At 40.0% G+C, this 18,333-nt stretch overlaps 1 long non-coding RNA gene across 1 annotated transcript in view; it reads right to left on the bottom strand.

The window, feature by feature from the left end:
* The window catches only part of LOC132597024 (uncharacterized), a 172,252-nt gene that overhangs the window by 122,934 nt on the left and 30,985 nt on the right, over positions 1-18,333 (bottom strand). Inside the window, exon 2 of the long non-coding RNA XR_009563311.1 lies at positions 6,969-7,024. This is a non-coding gene — a long non-coding RNA (uncharacterized lncRNA). The remainder of the gene's footprint in view (positions 1-6,968; positions 7,025-18,333) is intronic.

Below are 18,333 nucleotides of genomic sequence, written 5' to 3'. Positions count from 1 at the left end.
CCTGGGATGGAGAGGCTGGTTGTCCTTGCTTAGGCCATGTCTTTGCCCCAAGATTATTCAGCCAGGGAAGACAGGACAGAGGTGCTATTGAGGAAACTGCTACGATCTGGGCAGCCACACTGATTCATGTCTCCTACATCTGGTTTGCAGTAGAGTCCCACCTTTGTGGGGGTTGGTTTGAAGTTGGTGCATAAAGCTGTAACTACCCTTCAAAGTCCATTACGCTTCTTTCTAGGGGTGGAAGATATTGCTTTTTCTTCTTTTTATCACCAAATAAAGAAGTTTTAAGACCACACTATAAAAAAATTCCCTGGTGGCACAGTGGTTGAGAGTCCGCCTGCCGATGCAGGGGTCACGGGTTCATGCCTCGGTCTGGGAAGATCCCACATGCCGCGGAGCGGCTGGGCCCGTGAGCCATGGCCGCTGATCCTGTGCGTCCAGAGCCTGTGCTCCGCAATGGGAGAGGCCACAACAGTGACAGGCCCGTGTACCGAAAAAAAAAAAAAAATTTCGAGTTTCCAGCACTAAACTCACACTTAGCCTGGAGAACTTTTGCAATTACTGCATCCCATGAAACCAATAAACATTTGTTCATGGGCCAGTGGAATAAAGGGCGGACTTGCTCACACTTTTCAAATCCTGTCTGCCTCTCTCCTCTTTTGCCAAATGCAGGCAGCTGAATTCAAAGAGTTTAATGTGTATTTGATGCAACTCCACTGTACACCAGAGATGGACTAATACAATGACCTAAACAATACAACAGCCCTACACAAACCTTAGAAGTAGGAGGCTAGTACCCCCCTTGTTAAAAAAAATTGGTGAGGGACTTCCCTGGTGGCGCAGTGGTTAAGAATCCGCCTGCCAATGCAGGGGACACGGGTTCGATCCCCAGTCTGGGAAGATCCCACATGCCGCAGAGAAACTAAGCCCATGTGCCACAACTACTGAGCCTGTGCTCTAGAGCCCACAAGCCACAACTACTGAGCTTGTGTGCCACAACTACTGAAGCCTGCACACTCTAGGGCCTATGTGCCGCAACTACTGAGCCCACATGCTGCAACTACTGAGCCTGCGTGCTGCAACTACTGAAGACCGTGCACCTGGAACCCATGCTCTGCAACAAGAGAAGCTACCATAATGAGAAGCCCGTGCACCACAACGAAGAGTAGTTCCAGCTCACCACAACTAGAGGAAGCCTGCACGCAGCAACGAAGACCCAATGCAACCAATAAATAAATAAATAATTTTTAAAAATAAAATAAAAACTTGGGTGAGATAATAATCAAGAATCGTGTCCTGGAAGAGAGATTTGAGGGGGCATTTTTTGGTCTTGATTCAAAAGCAATCTAAACTATATTTTTAAAAAGTCAAAACTGAGGTTTTCTTCTGCCTTCTGAAATTTCAAATTCAGAAGCAAATGAAACATTAAAAAAAAATTAAGCCCCCAAGGGCTTCACCACCTACTACTATGTTACACTGTGGGGCTTTATTTGAACATATTTTGCTTTTATTGCTTTGTTCTTTTTCCTCTCTATGATTTACAAAGCAGTGTGGGAAAATGGTTAATACCGAATAAAAGTTAAAATTAAAACCACTTTTTCCACTATGGTGCTGTCTCCTTCCCACCCCCTCATCCCTGGGGGCCTGTTCAACTGAGTTTAGTAGCACAAAGGCTACTGAGTTCCAGAACTATAGTCATAATATACCTAAAATGGATTGATTTCATAGCTCTAGGACAAGATAAATTAGTTGACTACATACAGTTGATAATGTGGAGAGAACTGATAAATAATGAAACAAGCTCATTTTAAGATACCTGTAGAACTCTGGAAATTTGTGCCATTTATTAAACAATTCAGGTTAGTTCAAATAATTTTGTTTGGAGCTGAGCTTGCTTTGGGGCCCAAATAGTTTCCAAGGAGAACAACTACTGTTTATAGCCCTCTGACATGAGACTTGTTAGACTGGCAGGAAAAGCTTGTTTCTCTCTGCCCACCTGAGGAATGACACCTAAATCTTTTCAACCTGAGGAGAAGAATCTGTCAGAGAGACATACACCATCCCAATCTGTGACCCAGCCCAGGCTCTGACAATCCCCCAAGTCTTTGTCAAATACTTATTATGTGCCAGGCACAGTGCTGGTCACTTTCATATCCATTTTTTGTTTAACCCACAAAACGTTTTACACATATTAAAATCCCATTTTACACCTGAGAATATTGAGACTCACAATGATCAAGAATCTTTCCTTTGTCAGACAGTTCTACTCCCTATAATAATAATAACCAAAGCAGACAGCAAAGAGGGTTCAGAACATGGGGTAAATGTGGAAGACAAAATTGGTATCCATGAGATGAGTTAATGCAGTAACAAGTGTGTCTGAGGCATAGTGCTAGGTATCTTTAGGTACCATCTTTAATCATCACATCAAGGCTAGGAAGTAGGTGGTAAAATGGGCTCTATTTTAGAGCTGGGAAAATGGAGTTCTGAGAGAGGTTAGGAAAATTGTCAGTAACTGAGCATTGCATGGTAACTCCTACAGACACGCTTGTACAATAAAACAGATATTGGTGCAAAGGACATTGAGATAAGTCAGGATAGCTTCAGGCTGCAAGTAATGACAAAGAAGACTCCAAGTGGGAAGAAAGGCCTTCCACTTCAGCAAGTAAATAGGTTGTAACACACTCAGTCCAGGTATTTGGTGGCATGGGCAGAAAGTTATATCTGAGTCACAGCTCAGTGGGAAGTCAAAAAGGGGAGGCTGACTGGTTGCCACGAGTCAGGGAGCTTCTCTAGGAGAAATGACATGCCACGTGCCCTGTGGCACAAGGGCACCTGGTTATGGCTTCTACTGCCAACCACACTGCAGTGTTTTCATGGGGAAGTCGGGAGGAGTGTTTGTGGATGAATAAGTCACCTTTATACCTGACCTTTTTCTCCACCACTACCATCTAGCAAGCAAAGGGATTCCATTTTTAAGTCAAACTGTGCATTGGGTATCTCTGTGAAACACAAGCTGTGTTGAATTTTTAAAGGGATCAAAGCCTTACAATAAAGCAATGAACTTTAATGAGTCAGTTAGTAGAGTGGCAGGTATCAGAGAAAGGAACAGTGGGATTTAGATAACAATCTCTCCCAAGGTGCTGGAAAATACTGAACAGAGAGATAAAATGACAAGATTCCCAGTATTTGCTTCAAAATATTGTTAGGGGTGGGGGAGGGTGATAAGAGTAGCTGGGAGTATAGATAAAATTAGGTAGGCCATAGGTTGATAATTGTTGGATCTCTGTGATTAGTATGTTGGAGTTCAGTACACTCTTCTAGTTTATGTACGTTTGAAATTTTCTATTACAACTTTTTTTAAAAAAGAGAAGAGTATAGATATGGTCTAGTATTCTATTCCATAGAAAAACTGCATCCCACTGGGAATATAAATGTGACCAGGGGGCTGGCCTGGATTTTCTGCACAAAGTTGTGGGTTCCACCTACATCCAAACAACCTCTAGGTCCTATACCTCCAACCTCCAAAATTTATCTCCAATCTGTCCACTTCTCTCCATCTCCACTGCCACTACCCTAGTCCTGACCACCACCAACATTGCTTGTTTAGACAACTGCTGTGGCCTCCACATTTGCCTCCCTATTTCCAGTAGGATGTCCGTTTCCAATCTCTTCTGCCTACAGGAGATGGAGTGATCTTTTCAAAATGCTAATCTGATACTCTCATGAGAAACAAGCAAGATGCACAACAGTATAGATAACTTTGTATAAGAAAGGGGAAACCACATACATGCTTACACACACATATGTATATACTAGTTGCTTATATTTGCAAAGGAAAATTCTGGAAGATAAACCAAAAACTTATCAAAATACAAGAGAAGGAAGTGCACAATTGAGGACATAGGTTGGCAGCAAAACTTGTCTGAATGTGTCCTCTTATAAATCTTGACTTTGGAATCATGTAAATGTTTACACATTCAAAAACTAACATTAAGTAAAAGTAAAATAAGAGATTTCTAAAAATTAAAACCAAATTAAAATGAAAAAAATAAAAACAACTTTTTATTAACCACACGAAGAAAATAATTATTTCAAGTAACTTTCATAAAAGTATTTTGACTTTACATTCTTATGAAACATATTTTAAGAATCAAGAAAAGTTGCAAATAAATCTTAAACTTCATTCAGTAGTCTTATTGTTAGTATTAGGTTGAACCATATGAAATTGCCAATATTTTACCATTTTTGACTATAAAATGACAATTTCTTACATTGCAAGTATACTAATAGGTTACTATAAATATAGTAATATTATTTTACACTATAAATCTAACATATTTTACATGTAATATAAGATAATTCATATAAATATATTCTAAATATAGTATAAATTATAGCAATATTGGTATTACTTTTAGAAATATTTGGTACATATTGTAGGATAAAACAAATTATTAATCATATTAATGTTGTTAGAACAAAGATTTTTAGCAAAATAAGACAACTATTATTTTAGAAGTTAATAAATACCTTTATTTTTAATTGAGATATAATTGACATATAACATTATATAAGTTTGAGGTGTACAACGTGTTTGTTTGGTACATTTATATATTGCAATATGATTACTACAGTGACATAGTAATCATTATCTCTTCTTTGTGTTGAGAACAGTAAAAATCTAGTCTAATTAGCAACTTTGAAGTTTACGCTATAGCACTGTTGACTACAATCACTAAGCTGTGAATTAGATCTCCAGAACTTACTTGTCTAGTAGTTGCAAACTTGTACCTTTAAACGACATCTCCCAATTTCCACACCCCCCAACCCCTGGCAACCATCATTCTACTCTGTTTTTACACATTCAACTTTTTTAGGTTGCACATGTAAGTGATAGCATACAGTACCTGTCTTTCTCTTTCTATCTCACTTAGCATAATGCTCTTAAAATAAATTGAAAATATCAGTGTGAACTCATGATTCTTTTTCAAAAATACTTATTCCTAATCGTCCACTAAAAAGGCCTAGAAGCAATGGTGACCCAGGAATAATGAGTAAGCCCAGGACCCAGATTGTGGGCTCTAAATACCTTCCTACTAAAAGGAAGCAGAAATGCATGTAGAAACGGCAGGAAATAGAATAACTGAGTTGGGGATATGTTATTGTATAAGGAAGCAAGGAAACTATTAAAGAGTAATGAGGTTCAGTTAAAAAAACAAAGATCTGACATGAGGGACTTCTCATTGGCTAAAACAAGACGTTTTATGCCTCAAGAGAATTATGACTAAAATTGATTAAAACACATTGAATATATAAAAACCATACACTCAAAATGATACTCAAAAAAAGAGAAAGTAAAAAGAAAAGGAAGGGAAAAAAAAGGAAAGAAGGAGAAAAACACATCATTGGACACAATTAGCAGTAACTAGGTCACCAACACCTTACTCTGCAAACTTGCAATTAAAGGAAAAGAAACAAATATATATCCTGCCTTTCCTGGAGGAAGTGTATTCCACAGTAGCATAATAGTCCTAGTTGATGCGGGAAATTTTTTATCTTTTAGGGAGGGATTCTGACTAACAAATGTGTTAGGAAGGATAGCATTAGAAATTCATCATTCTGCAATTCTTAATGAAATAATTGGTTCAGACAGTGATCATCAGTGGATGAAATCATTGGATTAAAGATTGATGAGGAAATTTACAATGAAGGGATGTAGGCTTTTACCCCTTTGAATGTTAAACCAATGTTGCTTTCCTAGGATAATTCTCACTTGATCATAATGTCTAATCTTCTATGACACTGGATTTGGTTTGCTACTATTTTGAGGATTTTTATGTCTATATTGAGGACATTGACCTAAATTTTTTATTTGTGTTATGCCTTTGGCTTTGGTATCAGAGTAATACTGGTTTCATAAAGTGAGTTGGGAAGTGTTGCTTCCTCCAGTATGTTCTGGAAGAATTTGTGAAGGATTGCTATTATATCTTTAAATGTTTGACAGGATTCACCAATGAAGCTATCTAGGCTTAGGCTTTTTTTCCAGGAAGATTTTTAATTACTAATTCAATTTCTTTACTTGTTATGGATCTATTCAGATTTTTTATTTCTTCTTGGGTCAGTTTTGGTAATTTGTATCTTTCTAAGAATTAAAAATTTTTTCATTTGGTCTATTTTTTGGTATAAAGCTATTCATGGTTTTCCCTTATCTTTTTAATTTCTGTAGAGTTAATGGTGATATCCTCTATTTCATTCCTGATTTGATGATATGTGTCTTTTCTTTTCCTTACTCTAGCTAAAGGTTTGGTCAATTTTGATGATCTTTTCAGACATTCAACTTATGATTTCATTGATTTCCTTAACTTTTTGTTGTGTATTTCATTGACTTGCCCTCTAATCTTTATTATTTACTTTCTTCTCCTTACTTTGTGCTTACTTTGCTCTTCACTTTCTAGATTCTTAAGGTGGAAGATTTGGTTACTGATTTGAGATTATTTTTGTTTAACATAGGTATTTAAAGCTATATATTTCCCTCTTAGCACTGCTTTAAGTTGCATCCCATAAATTTTGATATATTTTGCTTTCATTGTAAATCAATTCAAATTTCCCTTGTAGTTTCTTCTTTGATCCATGAGTTATTTAGAAATGTGTTGTTTAATTTCCAAACATTCGTGGTTTCTCAAATTTCTTTCTGCTATTGATTTCTAATTTAATTCTGTTGTGGTTGGAGAACATACTTCGTGTTATTTCAATTCTTTTAAATTTATTGAGACATTTTGTGGCCTAGTATATGATCTATTCTGGAGAATGTTCCATGTATGCTTGAAAAGCATGAATATACCAACCAATTACTACAAGTGGGACAACTAGACATTATGCACTTATGATCTAATGCAATATATTAGTCAAAATGGACAAGATTATGCTGCAATAACAAATATACCTAAATTTCAGTGATTACTTACCTAATCAGGGCCCAGGCTGATAGAAGAGCATCTCAACATGTCCTCCCATGATCACACTGGCAGAGGAAAAGGAAAAAGGCAAATCATATACTGGCTCTTAGAGCTCTTCCCAGGAACATATACGTTTTGCTTCCACTCATTTAATTAACCAAAACAAGTCACATGATCACAGTTAATTTTAATAAGGCAAAGAAGTGCTATTCTACCATACACTGGGAAGGAGACCTGAACATTTTTGGTGAAAAGTGCTTATAATTGGCACACTACTATGAAATATTCCTGCCAAAATCTGCTGAACCCAAATCTAATCAAAATTTTAGAGTTATCTTCCAATTTATAAGAAAACTGTGCTATAGAGGAACAAGTTAAATGACACCATAAATAAGCAAAAAGACAAATCTAATTCTTTTCAGAAAACCTGTGATATGGAAAAAAAAAGGATTAAAAAGACCAAGAGGCTTAAAATTGAATGTAATATGTAGGCATTTTTTAGGTCCTGATTTCAACCAACTAAGAAGACACTTGAGACAACTATTGAAATCTGAATATGGAGTGAGTGTTAGATAACACCAAGGGATTAGTAATGTTAAGAATGATAATGCCATGGTAGTCTTAAGAAAATATCCATATTTTTACAAGATGCATTCGTAGGCATGTAAAGATTCAGTTATGTCTGTGATTGTTTTATAATACTTTAAAATTCTTAAGCAGGGAAAAAATTGATAGATGAGGCAAATGGGGCAAAATCTAGATATTTATGGAATCTAAGTCGTATGTATATGCGAGTATATTAAAGTATGCTCTCTGCTTTTGTGTATATTTTAAATTTATTTAATAAAAATATTTTTAAAATTTAATCTGATCATGTCACTTCTTTGATTAAAACCTTTTATTGGCTTTGGTGGTTGAAGAGAAAGTCCAAATTCATCACAACGCTCTTCATATTCAGCATCTGTTTATCCTCCTCCTCCTCATCATCTTCTTCGTGGTAACACTTTTATTGAACACTTACCACGTGTCCAGCACTAAGTTGAGCCCTTTGCCTGCTTTACTGTTTTTTGTTTTTGTTTTATGCGGTATGCGGGCCTCTCACTGTTGTGGCCTCTCCCGTTGTGGAGCACAGGCTCCGGACGCGCAGGCTCAGCGGCCATGGCTCACGGGCCCAGCTGCTCCACGGCATGTGGGATCTTCCCGGACCGGGGCACGAACCCGTGTCCCCTGCTGCATCGGCAGGCGGACTCTCAACCACTGCGCCACCAGGGAAGCCCTGCTTTACTGTTTTTAATAACACAATAACCAGAGTTATTTTGTCATCCACTTTTTGCAGATGAGGAAACTAAAGTACGGAGAGGTTCAACAACTAGTCCAAAATCTCATAGCTGACAGGTTGGGAAACTGGGATTTGAACCCAGGCAGGCTGACTCCATCACCCATGCCATTAACCCCTTGATTTTATGCCCACCTGGTATTTCTCTCTCTTGTATGCCCACAAATTAGTATGGTGCTTAGCACATGGTAGAGGCTTAAAATTTTTTTGTTAAATGGATGTTGTTAGCTAGGTTTCTGTCACTTTTTCAGTTTCCTTATCTTCTCATTAATTATCTTGTAAATAGTTATTTTCCTGTGGATATTGCATTGCTGTCAGATGACCCATAAGTACTTGCTGAAAAGGAGCATTACAAACATAGAGAGAAAATACCCCCCAAGTCCTTTCCTCAACATGGCCTTTACTTATGACCCTCTTGGGTTCTCTCAATGACTCTTGCTCTCAACATATTGCAATGTAATTCTTTGTTTATATATTTACCTCTTGTCTAGTCTATGAGTTCCGAGAGGCCAGGGACTCTATCTTACGTATCTCACCCCCCAGTGCCGAACACAGTAATTGGCATGCCCTGAGCTGTTAAGTTTATTGAGTGGATCAGTGCACAAGAGCTACTAAAGAACTCCTGTATATCCTTCAAAGCCTAGCTCAGATGTTGTTTCTGTAAAAACTTCCTGCTGCCTCCCAAAGTTAATCTGCCCTCCTCTGTGCCATTATTTTACCCTCTGAACACATTTATAATTTCCTTCATATTGCGCTGTACTTTTTTTTTTTGGTCCACTTGTCTTCCCAACCAGACCATGAGCTTTGCAAATCTGGGACCATGCTTTATTCATCTCTGTCTTACTAACACCCAGCAACATTCTTTGGCACAGAGCAGGGGCTCATTTTTTGTTCAAATGCAAAACTATCAAAACTTTCAAAATTACCGAAATGTACAATTATTAATATAGTCATATATTGTCCTTAGCAGATATTACAAATAAAGGAATGTTTTACATTCTGTCTTAGAAAAAATTTCTGATGTGACTTAGGAAATGGGACGTGCTCCTTAGTAGAATAATACTATGGACACACTCCTTAGTAGAATAATACTATCACCACCATTTCAAGTCTTCTGTCACTTTCTGCTACTTGCCTTTGAAATATAAGCTAGTCATGGTCACTTTGTATTTATGTTGCTGCTTCTCTGCTAAAGTTGCAATATGTCACATGCCATTAATTTATTTGTTATTTTTCAAAAGATTCCCATGTGGGAAATTTGATGACCATAACTGGGGAGATAAGGTTGGAGAAAGAATAAAGCAAATGAATACGGCGCTGTGGAAAGACTGGCAGCCTGCTTTTCCCTCTGTAACTTTGGACAAGCCATTTCCCTCCTTTGGGCCTCAGGTTCCTCATCTGTAAAATCTGATTTCACCAGATGATCCCAGAGCCTCTCCTATGTTCTAGAATCTATGACATCTTTACCTCAAATAAGTCAAAGAAAAGGCAACAATAGACTTCTGCAGCAGTCTGGTCTCGTGCACTGGAGAGATATCTGTTTGACCAGGTGATCACCCCACTGGAAGAGGAAAAACAAACACAAAGCTGTTATCTGGCTAGCACAGGACCTGACTTTGCAGCTTATCTTCTTATCACAGGTAGGATGGGGAGTAACCTGGAATGATGATTCACAGTCGTTCTGACCATGGGCAAAATCAAATACACCATGGAATAAACAGAAATACAGGGCCTGTCTAGGAAGAATGAGAGAGAGTACAATAGGTCCAACTTAACACTGGACCTTCCCACCCCTACCCGTGCTGCAACCACATGTTGGCCCAGTCTTCAAGGTCAGCAAACTTCTGCCTGTTGTCCATGGCAGACACTGCTAATTGATTACAGTACTATTTTCTTCTAAAGCCAGACTGGGAATCTTTCACAACACAGTGCTGCTGCAAACGCCAACAACTATTTGGAGTTGGAATGTCAGCTGAGATCTATTTGCCATCCTGGGCTCAAATTTCCTCCTTATTCCGGCAAAGAAAAGTACTACAAAGAGGGTTGTAATTTTAACTAAATAAGGGACCTTGGGCAAGTTCCTTACTTTGCCTCTGATTTGTAAATGGAGAATTCCCTAGTCCCCTCCATTCAAGCATTCTGTGTTTCGGGGATTCTAGAAGTTCTCATCTCTTTTGGAAAATAGGAGCATTTATATGACACTGCTATCCCAAAGCTCAGCTTCTCCATGACATGGTAGCATTTAGGCAACCTGGACTGTATCTGGACACATCCAACATGACAAGTGTTAGGTGTCCACACAACTGCAGGGGCCATGAAGTATTATTTATTAACCCTCCCCAATTCCCAGACAAGTTCTCTGGAGTCATAACAATCAGATTAAACTCAAGTGAAGCTTGACTGACAGAGTCAAAGAAAACCCACAGGGCTGTCACCTGTTAAGCAGTCAAGGCTAGCATCTTCCTTGGCAAGAAAGTACATTTTCTTGTCTGGTTTCAGCCTTAAATTGCTTGTATTTGTCCTGGAGACTAGATCAATAATCTCAATCTCTCTCTCTCTCTCTCCCTGCTTGTAGATCTGAAATAATTTTATACGAAGAAAAGTAAGGCAAATGGCAGAGCAGCAGAGGTAGAAAAGTCAGTATGTAAGAATGCTAATAGGAAGAATAATACATAATATTTATTGTGTGCTTTTTGTGTGTCAAGCACTCCATTATCACATTTAATCTTGACAACCTAACAGATATGTACCATCATGTATCTCCATTTTACAGAGGAGGAAATTTAGGCACAGGGTGTTAATGAATTTTTCTAGGGTGCTATAGTGTTTTTGTTACAGAGGGAAATGTGAGTCAGGTCTCTCTGACTTCTTCCATCACACCACACTGACTCTCCCAATTCAACACTGAAGAACTTTCTCAAACCACCTCAGGTGCATTAGTCAAGTCTCATTCAGTGTAAATAACAGAATACTCAGTATCAGGAAACTGTTCTTCTTCATCTGTTGGCTCTGCTTTCACTCTATTCTTAGGCAATCTGTCCCTTCAAGGTGGCAAGATAGCTACCATCAGCACCAGACCTAGATCCTATGCCTTTAGCAACCCCAAGAGGAGAAATGATTCTCTCTCTCCTTGGTCCTAGTAAAGACCTAGGATTGTGTCTTTTTGGCCTGGCTTCCAGAGTCCCTACCTCTGAAGCATCACTATGGCCAACTGAAATGACTTGATTGTCCAGACCTGCGTCAACTGCGCATCCCTGGAGGTAATGGGAGAAACACGTCTCCAAATTGCAGGGGCTAAAAATTCGGAGGGGATATTCTCCTAAGCAAACTTCAGGTATGGTGTCTTGAAGAAAAGTGGATGGGTATCACCAAGCAGGCAAAAACATTAGATGTCCACTCACTAAACTTGTATCTATGCAACACCACAATATTCCCAAAGAATTGGCCTTGTGGTCATGCTGTATATAGCAGTTAGAAGCTTTGTTCTGGTCAAATTCTAGAAGTTTAGAATTTCTCCTGGTACCGGAACTTGGGCCCAGGTGTAGTGTATTAATACTGTCATCCTGGGCAGCCTCTCCATTGTTCCTCCTTTTGCACCTCCAGCCAACGCTTCATAAACCCCCACATGCAGAAACAAGGGCAAGTTTCTCTCCTCATTCTGGAAGAGGTTGCACTTTTGCCCTAAGAAAGTTTTAAGTACTGCCTTGTCACTACACTGGGTGGTAGGAGGGACTCTACCTCCCCTTCAGTGACTTGCTACTCAGATTAGTTTCATTGGTCTTCAAATCCTATTTGTAATTCAAGGCCAGGTTCTCATCCACCTTCTCCATGAAGCTCTTTCCAGTCTTTCCACTGTAGCACTTATCCAGTTATCTCTCATGATGCAGGATTTTCTTTCTTTAAAAAGATTTTTTAAATTTCAAAATGTTTGACGCATACAAAAGAGTACTTGTAATATATGTGCAACTTGTAAAGCATAATTATAAAAAAAAAGTCCATGAACCTACCACCTGATGTAAGAATTCTCTCTGTTTTGGCTGGTGTTTAGGAATGCAATTGATTTTTACATTTTAATCTCACGTCCGGCCACTTTCTTATTCACTTGTTATTATCTTCCTATGACTCTGTTTTCTTCGTGTCTTACGGCTTTGCTTAGATATATAGAATATATGTTTCATGTGTAAAACATTATATTTCAGCTTCTGTATACACTACAGTGTGTGCACCACCAAAAATTTAGTTTTCACCCATCAGCATGCAGTTGACCCCTTTTACCCATCTTGCCCTCCGCTGCCCTTCCCCACTGGTAACAACTACTCTGTTCTCTGTATCTATGTGCTTGTTTGTTTGGTTTGGTTTATTTATTTGTTTATTTTTGGTTGGTTTATTTTTTATAATTTACATATAAATGAAATCATATGGTATTTCTCCTCTTCCATCGACTTATTTCACTTAGCATAATACTCTCTGGGTCCAACCATGTTGTTGCAAACAGCAAGATTTTATTCTTATTTATGGCTGAAGAATATTATATTATATATGTATATACCACATCTTCTTTATCCATTCATCTATTGATGGGCATTTATATTGTTTTCATATCTTGGCTATTGTAAGTAATGCTGTGATGAACATAAGGGTGCATATATCTTTTCGAATTAGTGTTTCATATTCTCCAGGGAAATACCCAGATGTGGAATACCTGAATCATATGGTAGTTCTATTCTTAATTTTTTGAGGAATCTTAATACTGTTTTCCATAGTGGCTGCTCTAATGTACATTCCCACCAACAGTGTATGAGGGTTCCTTTTTCTCCACATCCTCACCAACACTTGCTATTTCTTGTCTTTTGGATAATAGCCATTCTCATGGGCGTAAGGTAATGATATCTCGTTTTGTTTTTCACTAATAATTAGAGATGTTGAACATTTTTTCATATGCCTATTGGCCATCTGTATGTCTTCTTTGGAACAATTCCAGACAATATTGAATAGAAACTGTGTTAACAGGTAGACTGTGGTGGATGATGTAATGTACTAGCCAGACAACCCTTTGAGAATCAAAGATTCATTTTCACAGCTGCTGGGAGTGCTGCTGGAAAATGGCCCTCAGTTGTGAGTCCTTTCTGGGGATCGCCTTGGTTGAAGAAACCTGTCACACTCAAGGTATGGTTCCTCCTAGGACCAACCCTCATCCAATGACTGACTGACAAGATGGTATAAAGGCCTAGCCTCTTTGTCCCAATTGGGTACACTTCTAAAGGGCCATCCTGGCTCCAGAATTCTGTGAGTTTGGTTGAGGTCTTCATTAGAAATGTTTCCTAGCTCAATTTCTCCCTCTGCCTAAGCCAGCTTTCTTCCTCTCCCTTCCACATATATCGATCTCAGGAGAACTCTTCAACAAGCATTTTGTAGGCTGACCTCTCTCAGGTTCTGCTTCCTGTGGAACACAGCCTGTGACAGCTTCCCTACCTGGGTCCTCAGTTGTAAGAGAATGTTAGTATATCACCACGAAGAATAAGATTGCAGTAGGGGTTTTGAGAGGTATCCTTTATTTGCTTAAGGGAATTCCCTTCTATCTCTCATATGCTGAAAGTTTTTATTATGAAGGGGGTCACTTTTCTTCCCCCCTGAAAGACAACAGTGGTTCTGTGATGAGGATGTGCTGGAGGTAAATTTCCCCAGTTTATCTGAAAATATTTTTTGTTTATCCCTCATTCTTGAAAGATAGTTTTTAACTAGCACAAAATTTTAGTCTGACAGTATTTACTCTCAGCACTTTGAAAACTGTTTTCCTCTGCGATTTGATACCCACTGTTACTACTGAGAAATCAACATCAGTCTTTATGGGGGGTACATATTTTCTCTCTCTGGCCATTTTTAAGATTTTTTTCTTTGTCTTTGATTTTTCTTCAGCTTCACTGTAGTGCATGTAGATATGAGTTTCTTTTTATTTATCCTACTTATTATACACTGTGCTTCCTGCATCTGTAGACTCAGGTTGGTTATCAATTCTGGGAAATTCTCAGCCATTATCTCTATGAATAATCCCCTCCTCTATTCTCTTGCCCTGGGTCTCTGTTAGACAATGCAAGCAATGATACTTCCTCTTTCTATTTTCCGTTTCTTTTAATCACTTATATTTCCCATCTCCTTGTCTCATTTTATTTATTTATTTTTATTTTATTTTTGGCTGCGTCAGGTCTTAGTTGTGGCTCACGGGATCTTCGTTGCAGCATGCAAGCTCTTCGTTACAGTGTGTGGGCTTCTCTCTAGTTGTGGCGTGCGGGTTTTCTCTCTCTAGTGGTGCACAGGCTCCAGGGCTCGTGGGCTCCACAGTTGTGGCACACAGGTTCCAGAGCACGTGGCCTCTGTAGTTTGTAGCACATGGGCTCTCTCGTTGAGGCTTGCAGGCTCAGTAGTTGTGGCACGTGGGCTTAGTTGCACCGTGGCACGTGGGATCTTAGTTCCCCGACCAGGAATCGAACCTGCGTGCCCAGCATTGGAAAGCAGATTCTTTACCACTGGACCACCAGGGAAGTCCCTCCTTGTCTCTTTATGGTGTATTCTAGGTAATTTCTTCAGCTCCGTCGTCTGTAAGGTAAGTTTGCTTATTGTCTTTCAAGCTATTCTTACTATACTATTTAGCCCTAACACAGGCTTAGTAGCAATAATTATAATCTCTAAAATGTTCACTTTTTTCATAGTGGCTTGGTCACACTGATAGCTAATTCATCAAATAAAAATATTTCATTTAAAATATATTTTATACATAGTTATTTTATAACCTATATATGGTAATTTCAAAATCTAAAGTCCTTGGGAATCTAATTAAAATTAAATTTGGTGATTTTGATTACTTTTTACTCATGGTGGCTTATCTCTTGTGTTTGTGGTGATTTTTTTAAATTGTGAGCTTATATTTCGCTTAATTTAACGGGAATCATGGGATTAGTAAAGAGAGAAAGAGACATGAGCTCTCTTCTAAAAAAGAGGGAGAGACACGAGATATTGTGCATGCACCAAGGAAAGGCCATATAAGAATATAACCCCGAAGAGAACCTTCACCAAGAACCTAACTATGCTGGTACCCTGATCTCAGACTGCCAGCCTTCAAAACCAAGAGAAATAAATGTTGTTTAAGCCACTGTCTATGGTATTTCATTATAGCAGCCCAAATTGCCTGAAATGTATATATATGCTCAGAAACTATTTTCTGTTTTTGTTGTCATCCATCTTCTTATTTTAAGCAGTGTCAAACCTACTAGGTGCTAAATAAACTTTTTTTTTTTTAAATCAGTGGATCCATGAAAGACTTTGTAGATGAATCTCTTTGCTTGCATCTTCCTTACCTGGTTCTGTTTTAGCAATGATTAATTGTTACCTCTTCCTGCTCTGGGTCTTGTCCCTTCCCAGTCAAGAAGCTCCAGCATTTGGGATCAAGCCATGATTCATTTCTTTTCACTGATCTCTACTAATTTCAGAGTTGAACATATTTTAATCAGGGATCAGATCAGCTCCTTGCAGAGAGGAATTTCTATTCCCTTCTTTCAAATGTACATCCAAGGGCAGTGTTCACAAGAAGAGCCCGAGGCAAAAAATGCTCCTCTGGCTTCCTCCCATGCCAAGAAGCTCATTCTGGTACAGATCCCATGTAAATCTCAAATCTGATGCTACCCGTCAAAAAATATCATTTGAATCTAGTGCTGCTTTAGCATGAGGCCTACTGAACTGTTGATTATATTGGCTGTCTGAACACTAGCTTTTACAGTTCCACTATGGGAAGCCTAAGAAAAATAACTCAGCAGAGTCAGGGAAGAGCAAGCAAGAAACAATGCCCACATAGACAATTTTAATGGGGCTCAGCTATTTTGAAAGTGTCTAGCAACTGCCGTGGGGTACTCCTGCAGTTCTGAATGGGTGTGTTCTAGCATTGCCCTGAAAGAAGGAAGGAAGACACTAGGGCCAAACTACTGACCCATTTTCCAAGGGCAAATCGCTTTATTGTGGGGGACACCGAACAGATGCTTTCTCAGGACAGCCAGCAGGGGTGGACAAATTAACGAGATGGTGGCATTTTTGCTTTTATCCTACAAGCTCCAACTGTGATATTTTCTTGGAATCCTCTGTGGGACTCGAGGGACATTGTTCCAGCTAATGATTAAGAACTCTCCAGACAATAGGGGCTTCTTAGACAATGGGTGAATTTCCAGGATGTCCGGCCCCCTTCCGAGAAGGAGGAGAGATAACAAAATGTAAAAAAGGTGTCTGTCAAAGACCAATCAGGCAGCTGGGGACAAGTTCCCTCTCTGGTCCGAGCCTAAGCCGGGACCAATCAGCAGGAGAACACAACCAAATCTATAATTTACATACGGGGAAGTGGGAACCTATAAAACTGACATATTCGCGCCCAAAAGGGTTCCTTCTTCGACCTCCTGCGTGAGGACCAAGGAACCCCGGTGCACCGGCCTTCAATAAACCTCTTGCGTTTTGCATCGACTTCCGACTCTTGTTGTTTCCTGGGCGAGTCGAAACTCCTAGGAGACCGCACAGGTCTAACATTTGGGGGCTCGTCCGGGATTCCACTCGCCCCGGACCACAAGAACATCGGGAGTTGGAGGTACCAGGTAAGCTCGAGCTTGATTGTCTGTTTGTCCCTTGTTCTTTGTGGGCCATTATCGGAGGAAAGCCGTAAGAATCGGCTTATTATGGAATCTGTATCGGACCTCTGGCTAGGCAGACGTGCTAATAGCCGGCGTCCATGAGCCCTAGGGGACGCCCTAGTGGCTCATCTGGAAGGAGAGGCAAACTCTGTCTCCCCTTCACTCGGTTTCGGCAGTTCCCTTGGTGATAACTGCCATCTGAAGAAGTTTCGGTTTTGAAGCGAGCTCGCGGTGGCCCATACGTATATGTGTTTCGTGGAGTTTTAACTGTTTCTGTATTGTGGTCTATTCTTCTTCTCTGACGGACGACAATGGGACAAACTATGACGACTCCTCTTTCCCTTACCCTAAGCTATTGGACCGAAGTTCGGGCCAGAGCCCATAATTTTTCGGTAGAGGTAAAGAAAGGAAAGTGGCAGACTTTGTGTGCCTCGGAATGGCCAACATTTCAGATAGGATGGCCCCCCGAAGGATCCTTTTTATTAGACAAGATTAAGCTGCTGAAGTCTAAGATATTTAATATAGATCCCCACGGATATCCAGACCAAGTACCATATGTCTTGGTCTGGGAAGATTTAATTCTCTCCCCACCTCCGTGGGTCCGGCCCTTTGTTTCCTCAACAGGTACGTCCGCGCATACATCAGCAGCGTCGGAGATATTAGCCTTAAAGAAAAACCCCAACACGGAGAAGCTACCCGACGCCCCGGATCTACCGAAGGCGATTTATCCTGACCCGCAGTCCGATTTGCTGCTTTTGGATTCCCCACCCCCTTATCCTCCAGCCCCGAATCCCCTACCACCTAGAGGACCCCCAGCTCCACTGCCCTCGGCACCAAGGGAACCATCCATGATGGAAGAAGAAAGGGGTCCCTCAGTGGGCACTAGGAGCCGGAGGGCTATCTCCCCGGACTCCACTGCCCTACCTCTTAGAGAATATGGCCCCCCCGATGGCCAAGGGAATAGACCTCTCCAATATTGGCCCTTTTCCTCTGCAGATCTTTATAATTGGAAAATGCATAACCCAACTTTTTCCGAAAATCCACAGGCCCTTACCGCTTTAATAGAATCTCTTGTTTTCTCCCACCAGCCCACATGGGATGATTGTCAGCAGCTGCTCCAGACTCTCCTAACGACTGAGGAGAGGCAACGGGTTCTTTTAGAAGCCAGAAAAAATGTATTAGGCGCCAATGGGCAACCTACCCAGCTGCCTAACGAGATTGATGCTGGTTTCCCACTCGTCAGGCCAAACTGGGATTTCAATGCCCCGGAAGGTAGGGAGCGCCTGAAAATGTATCGCCAGGCTCTGGTGGCGGGTCTCCATGGAGCGGCCAGACGGCCCACTAATTTGGCTAAGATAAGGGAAGTAACTCAGGG

Source organism: Globicephala melas, chromosome 3, assembly GCF_963455315.2.
Source record: "Globicephala melas chromosome 3, mGloMel1.2, whole genome shotgun sequence".
Taxonomy (NCBI): domain Eukaryota; kingdom Metazoa; phylum Chordata; class Mammalia; order Artiodactyla; family Delphinidae; genus Globicephala; species Globicephala melas.
Note: the sequence above shows the minus strand (reverse complement) of the source record. Positions and strands in the feature narration are given on the sequence as shown.